Raw genomic sequence first — 8,203 nt, 5'->3', positions numbered from 1 at the left:
TAATTTGTTGTTTGGATTATTTTTTATCACGGATGCTCCACCCCCACCAACCATGCCATTGCTTGCTTTTGCACAGATACATCAAGGAAACAAAGTTGCTCTTTCATTAGTTGTACAATGCTGTAACACAGAAATCATAACCCACTGCTAGCTGACGTGACCAATCTCCATAAAGTCTAAATCACACTCATCTGGTCTTTTACCTACAGCCTTGTGAACTCATCAGATGTTCAGCAGATGTTTGAACACTGTATCTGTTGGAACAGCAGAGTGAGTTATATGCATACGTACTTGTTTGTGTGTTTGTGTTTCCTAACAGCAGGGGGAAGGAGGAAGGTGTTGGTTGCGAGAAAGCAGGTTTTCTCTCCTCTCTGCCTCTCTGATTACTGCTGTTTTGGCAACTGACGCCCAGTAATGGAGACCTGGCTGTCAGGGAAATTTGTAGCTGTCTGCCGTGTAGCAGCTCTTCATTCCAATCAGCAGCTGTCAGCCCAGCCGAGGCCATTATTAATGACGGTCACTAACTGCCTCGCAAATTCTCAGCACTATTTGGGAGCCAGCGTGAAATAAGGCTACACTCACCCGGTGTGCTGCTGTGGATTAATGTGAAGAGCTCAAATATCAAACAACTACTTTTAGGTGTGTTCTCAAAAAAAAAAATTAAATGAAGAACAAGTTTGTTGAAGGTAAACAATAATAAAACCACAAAAACTTTCGTCCTTGAGAAACGATGCAGCTGTTAGCCTTTAAAGTCTTTGTTGTTATGCTGATACCTGAGTCTGTTGCTGAAGGAACGAGCCAACGTGATTGACTGATATAAGCGCATCATAAAAACTTCTGTGTATGGTAGAGGTTGCACTAATAGAATTGTGTGTGAGGCCATAAATGCGAGCATGACAGAAAAAGCATGTGTTTGTCAGCTGTTAAACGTGGGGAACGGGCACACTCGGGAACAGCTGCCAGATAAATCACTCACCTTTGAAATGCTGCGATGAGCTTGCTGGCCTTACCGAGACTCTCACCAGGGAGACGTGACACCAACCCCATCTCACATGTGCCTTGCAGCAGAAACACCAGTAGACACTCATATGACACACTTTTTCATAGTTATTACAACAGTAGCATAGCAGCAAACAGGGAAAAGCCAGCATACATCACAGTAAATAAGAAAAAATGTTATGATTAAAGGGGACATATCATGCTTGTTTCTCCTTTTCACTATGCCACACTAGGATGCCTGTAAAGCATTTCTGCCCTCAGTACAAGTCATTTAGTTCCTTCATTGCCCCACAATAGTATTCTCAATATCCTCATTTTAGGCCATTCTGAAGATCTCGTTGAAACGCTCCGTTTCGAGAATGACCTCCAGTAACCTTGCAACGTCACAGCCCTTTGTGCTCTGATTGGTCAGTTCTATCAGAGGGGCGGAGGGGGTAGAGCCAGGGGGGCGGTTTTTGCAGCATGGCAGTATTTACAAAATTGCCTCATTGAATGGAGCAGACCGAGCGAGTTTGCTGTTTGCCAAAACTTCACCGTAAGGCATTGATAGCACTAATAAAATGGCAGAGTGTAGGATACGTCCTTTTGTATTGGACCCCGAGTCAGACCCGGACGGTTCTGCAGCTCAGGAGGAAGAAAATCCACCTCGACACAGATCATCTCAGGACGCTTCAGTGTGGTGAGTCAAACCGGTACTGTAACATGTATAGTTTATGCTTGGAAATATAGGCAGACTTCACCAATAAACTATTTCTATAACAGGGCTCCATCCTGCTCCTTCACTTTTCTCTGTCTGTTTTATCCATCATGCTGAAAGTGTAGTCTAAAGATCGCCTCTACCGTCAGTTCGTCACTATGTTATTACCGCAGCATTATTGTGGTCCAGGTTCACAGTGCATGTCAGAACAAGCATGCAAATATCACAGTTTCACAAGTATTACGACGTCTGCTAAAACTACAGTGTTGTAACTGCTAATTCACCATGTAAAGCCAAGCTGCTCAGCAGAGCAGAGTCCCTGCATCCAGCACTCAGTCAGTCGGCTCTTGGTGGGTGTATCCCTCGGTGGCGGTTGTGTGACTAACTGACATCACAGAGGAGGAGCTGCTTTATCAGATTACTCCAATAAAAAGAGAGGATCCTTGTGTCGTCACGAAGGTCGAAATCTCGCGGCCAACTGGCAATGACCTATTTTCAGAGGCATCAAATCTCGTTCTAGGATATCAGAAAAAATACAATATCTCATTTTTTGAAAATTCAGGGGGTGAAAGGTCATGTTTTCAAATTTATCATATTATATGTAAGTATCAAATCAGAGATCAGCATGATATGTCCCCTTTAAGCAAGCATTGCTTCCCCTCTCAATATGGTGACATTTTACCTGTTGGAGGGAGGTCTTAGTATAAAAGCCATGTTTTTTCATCATTTTAATGCAGTCAGCTATCAGCTACACTCACACTAATTGGTTCTCATCAAATGGTGAAAAATGGATTTTTGGATCCATTTTTGGATGTAGGAGGGACATTTTGTTGAAACAGGTATAATGTAAAGGAAGTAGAACAGTAGATAAAGTTTGAGCTATAGCTGATATGAAGAATTCAATATTTGCACTGTAAGCTCATTTAATAGGGACTCGAACTTAAGGTCACAGAAGTATGGAAATGTTTTTGGTTGCAGGAGATGTGCCCCCAAGGCAGGGCACCGAAGCTTCAACAGCTTGTTTGTTCACAGGGTGCTGTTTGTGCATTTCCTACCAATGTGTGTGTATGTTCAAAATAAAGTGCACAATCTAATTTTGCTATCAACAAAGACCATCTTCTTCTTGTTAAATCAATGGCATCTCATTTCATTAACATAGTATTGAACTGTGTGATCCAACATCACATGTTTTCTCGTATCACACACAGCCCTGGTCGACACCCTCCTTTCCTGCGACTTCCTTTGGCGCTTGAGGCAAAACGGTGCATTTCAGCACCGCCCTAAAAAAAACAAAGTATTTCACCACAAGCTACTTCTCCATGTGGTTACACTGACTCACATGGTTTCTCATCTTATCTTTTACCTGCCAGATTACTTATCCACCCTTTAGGTTGATGAGTTACACCACAAAGCAGATTGATGCTCTTGGCTATTATGGGCCTTGTAAAACAGAGAAGCTGCCTGCCCTGTGACAGGTAGCAATTAACTCTTAAAGAGGTGTAACAAGGTGCTGGATTATCCTTGTCAGAGGCTGTATCAGAAAAAAAAAAGTATGTCTGCTATGTCTGAGAAGCCGCTGAAGGATAAAGCAGATGGGGATGAGATTGTTGGGGATGTTTTTTTTTCTTTTCTTATCTGACCTTTGGTTTGCAGGTAACCCTTATCTCAGGAATCTTAAGCCTCAAAGGTGTGGTGGTTTCCTACCATCAGTCACAGGCTGATCTTTCCATCCCTCCAAGTCTGCTCAGGAATGTTCACACCTGTAGCTCCAAACCTGACTGTGTTGTGAGAAGTCAGAGGGGCAAACCCTCTGCTAGCACATGCTGATCACTCCTTAGATAACAAGCTGTTGTTATGGCAACAGACAGACTATCTGGGCAATGATAGAGCCACAGAAGGAATGATAACAATAATAATAATAATAAGAGGCTGTTATATGAGGTGCTGGCGCCCTGGAGTCCTGTGGCTGTGTGTGGTTCATTAGGACCTGCTCTGCCTTTTACGTTGGTGTTGGGCCACATTCCTTGGAGGGTTAAGTTGTTTGTTAGCGGCTGTGTCAGTGCATCCGAGTGTGTGTGTGTGTGTGTGTGTGTGTGTGTGTGTGTGTGTGTGTGTGTGTGTGTGTGTGTGTGTGTGTGTGTGTGTGTGTGTGTGTGTGTGTGTGTGTGTGTGTGTGTGTGTGTGTGTGTGTGTGTCTCCAGTGATCTGAGATTGAAGAAAGAGCAATATGACACACATTTAACCACTGAACCACCCGTCAGTCACCACACTGGTACCTCCCAGTCCTCCAGGCACATCACGAGAAACTGCTGACAACCACAGGATGCTGTAGATACTATTTCTCTAAGAAGAGGAGCAGCTTCTCAAGAATTCTGTAGACTTTGACGGGCAGTGTCAGGTTTATGATTTAAGTCGTGTTGCATCAGGCTGATTCTCCTCCATTGAGTCATCCCTGTTTGGCTTGAGAGTGACAGGACAAGAAGAGGCTGGCAGTGGGGCTCAGATCCAGATTTGATAGACAGATAGGTCCTTCAAGAAAGTGTTGCTCCAGCTTTGGGTTATTAAAACCCTCAAGATTGCTTAAGACAACCCAAGCAGAACATTCAAACAAAAGAGTACATCTGCCTGAGGGCAAACTCCTGTGCAAGCAAAGAAACTTATGTTGGCTTCACAAACCAGTTCACCTGGTGCTTAGTTCTTTATTTACTGTCAATAAGTTTAATAAAAGCACAAGATTCAGCCAATGAAAGGGAGAGAAGTAAACTTGTTGTTTCTTGCTGATGGTGTAACTTTTGCTTTATTTTCACGATGTGTCAACATAATTTCAATGTCTGGAAAATCTAAAATGGAGATATTTGAAAAAGCTGCAGAATTTTAGATTCTGACAAATTTCTCAGTCAGAACCTTGGATCTTGAAAAGGATGATGGAAACCCCTGTCTCTTCCTGCTGTTGTTTATCAGGAAGATTTGTCACATTTAGGTGACCTAATGTGACCTAAATGTGTCATGTTTAGGTCTATTTACACATGCACTTCTAAAATTTTAGAAAATTGAATGGCCCTTAAAATTTTCCAAAGTTGCTTGTTCACACACTGTCAAAGTGTTCATTTTTATAACACATAAATTTAACCATGGATGTCATTTTTTGTGTAGCATGACCTTACTCTGGGTGGGCAGGAAAAATCCTGGTAAGATCAGGAAGATCATTTGGGCTGTTTGTGTTCACACATGCAGCTCACCTGGAAAATTTCAGCCTCATGTAACTGTATTTTCTGTTGAATTTAGCAACTGGTTATGATCATCCATCCTAAGTTACATCAAGTCCTTTAATCTGTGACCAGGTCTTAACATTAAAATTGCTGACTTTTTGCCTTTCATGAAACTAATCGACTAATTAAAAAACTACTTTTACTGTCTGCACATGCCCACATAAATGAGGCAGTTTTGAAGGTTATTTTTGCACCCGTCTGATTTGGGTGAAAATATTGTCTTATATTCAAAAAATTTTGGAATAAGTGGGGATAAAACTTTTTAACACATTTTCTACTTTTCAGTGACATTTATTTTGTATATTAAGAACTCGACTTTAGATGGAATAACATGAACCCATTCACACCGTCTCATTAAACTGTCACCCCAATACTCTATTTAGTGTTGTCTTGTAACATGGTTGTTGAATAACATCAGGATCACTCACTCTTGCGCTTGTATTCAGTAAATATCAACACAGATGTTTCTAGTGTATTATAAAGAGAGAAGATTTTTCATTTCCTTTTCAGAATCCTCCCCAGACCAAATAAAAGTGACGCTCCTATCTGTTATATCCATCAGCCTGTCTGACTGTAACACCAGCTCATGGGGGAAATGGTAAACTTCACTTTGGTACGTGTCAAACAAAACATGATGAACAGCCATAAAGTCGCACAGCATTAAAAGTTCACTTTTCCCACGTCGCGTTGCCACAGAGCCAGGCACGTCTGTGAAACCACAGGACCATAACTCATGCACGCTCTATAAACTAATCACTTCCTGGGTTTTCTCACTCACAGGCCAGACTGTTTTATCTCAGAGCAGATGAAAAATCTGCTCTGAGAGGAGGGGGGCAAATGTACACTTACTCATGTATCAGCTCATTTCCAAGTACTCACCAAAGAAAGAAATCCTCAAACTTTTCATGAGGGAGCTGTTACTTTAAAGTCACTGTTCCTCTTTGCTCTTTATGGATTTAGTTTCAGATCTATGAAATTAGATGCGTCTGTCTGGGTAGGACTCAGACAGAGGTGTCCAAAGGTGTCAAACTTGAACAACTGTGAGGCCGTAACAGCTCACGTCTCTGGGTAAAGTTGCAGTTATGGGGCACTTTCTCAAACAGACTGCTCTCACAACTCGTTAAATCTCTGCTGATATAACATTTCCACACTGTCACATTTAAATCAAGTTTGGATCACCTTAGATTAATACCTCACCAACAATATTCTGTCCTCATATGAGTGTTTCCACTGTGGATATTATTTGTTTATGTGGATGTTTCTGAGCTTACAGAACAACTCTGAGAGGCACTACAATGTGTCACTTTGAAATGATTGCTACTGTGATTTTCTGAAGTGGACATGGACAGGCTGCCCTGTCATTTATTCACCAGACAAAAATGTAGGTCATCCATGTATTCACTACTTCACTGAAATGCTGCATGAAAAAGGGAGCAGGCACTACATGACTGTACAGGCTGGGGTCACTTTACAGTAAAATTAAACCTTTGAAATTTGGAAATTTGAGCATGTTTCAATTCTAAAGCAAGAGATGTCTTTTTTGTGTCGTTAGTACTGATTAAAAAAAGTTTTTATTTGATTAGATTGCAAGTGCCTCAGTAGAAAAAAAGGAAAAAACAGCCTTTAATAAGTCAGGACATTATTTTTCTTAAACAATGTGGAGTTAACTTCAAATCCTCCCTGACCTATCCAGCCTAAACTGTTTAATGGATTTCTGCCAGATCTTAAAATCGGTTGTAAAATTAACAGTAGTCTGGAGTGAGGCTAATATGTCTCCTAATCCTCATTAAAAGTGCGGTTGTGATTAACCTTATTACAGCCCAGTAGTTTCATGGATTGTATCACTTTATTACAGACCACGTTCAAGGATGGGGCTTTAAAATGCAGTCCTGTATGAGAAACATTTATCATAAAGGGAGCGATGTGTTCTGCGTGCAGCGCCTCATGACAGTGTCCATGACTGCATGTCAAGTTAAAAAGGGCTCTGTAAAATGGCACCCACAAATATAACAGCTTGTTTTTTCTGACAGACTGTTCTGGGGTTTACAGGCTTAAAAAAGTGGGTAAGAAAATAAAACACATGAGACAGACGCTGGAGAGCCATGAGGAGTATCTGCCCGTTTTACACACGTCCAGAGAACACTCAAACAAGGAGGGGAAACCATGGAAATTAACAATTTTGTGGCTAAGCTATTAGTGGCTTTTTGGCTGGCAATGCTAAAGATGGATAGCTTATCTGACTTTAATAGCTGGCACAGCAGCATTAGTGCTGAGCTGGAGCGAGGAGAGGAACAATACGGCACATTAGAGGAGCAGCCAGCACACGCCAGAAAACTGCTCCAGACTTCTAATTAGCATTCATTAACAGTAGGGGAAAGAGCGATTATGGTCTTTAAGTAGTGCATTAGCTAATGTTGCTTTTTCTCATGTCAGCAGATTTAAATAGGAGGGGTGTGCTGCCACATCAGATCCACTGCTTTGTGCTGACTGGGAGGGTTTGGTTGATGTTTTGTGATGACCTTAAAATACACTGCTGCTGTTTGTTTACACTAGTTATTACCGCTAACAAGGCCACAGGCTCAGTCAGACGTGACTGACTGTTTGCTACTATCACAGCTGCTGCAAAAGCTTACAGCTATCACACTGTTTGCATATTTCAATGTTGCAACTGTGCAAACCTGCTCGTCGTGTGGTCTTTTGTGGTGTTCAGAATCCATGCTCACTGCTCAGATTTGAACAGAAAATATGTCCCACTACACGCTCTGCGTCAAAAAAACAGCTATACCTTTATCAGAAAAAAATATTTCTGTCAGGTTTTTTCTCAACCTTATATTTTTATGACACTGTAAGTTACCTTGGAAACTACAATGAGTCAATAAAATGTTGGGTAATAATTCTCTCTGGGTTCTCTCATGTGTAATGTTATAATGTAATGTTACAGTCGACAAGCTGGTTTTTATTTGAATTTCTATGACGGTTAAGAGTCAACTTCAAATACTCATGCTCTAGAAATGTTCAGCGATAAGGGCCTGTTTCCACTTAATATTGGCAGCTCCTATTTTTAGTGCAGTTCAGTGTTCTTGGTGCTGACCACCAGCATCAGCTGTTTTTATTACTGCACTCTTATTTTTAAATATTTCTACTTTTGGAAAACTGTTTCGTCAAATCAAGGGGCGGGCCTCTGATATCAACTTGACAGCAATAATCACCAAGGTCCGAACTTTTTTTTGTTTTCTTT

Source organism: Halichoeres trimaculatus, unplaced genomic scaffold (genome assembly GCF_033239565.1).
Source record: "Halichoeres trimaculatus isolate MK-OKI-2021-1 unplaced genomic scaffold, fHalTri1.1 fHalTri1_scaffold_10, whole genome shotgun sequence".
NCBI classification, from domain to species: domain Eukaryota; kingdom Metazoa; phylum Chordata; class Actinopteri; order Labriformes; family Labridae; genus Halichoeres; species Halichoeres trimaculatus.
The sequence above is the reverse complement of the archived record's forward strand: the minus strand, read 5'-3'. Positions refer to the sequence as shown.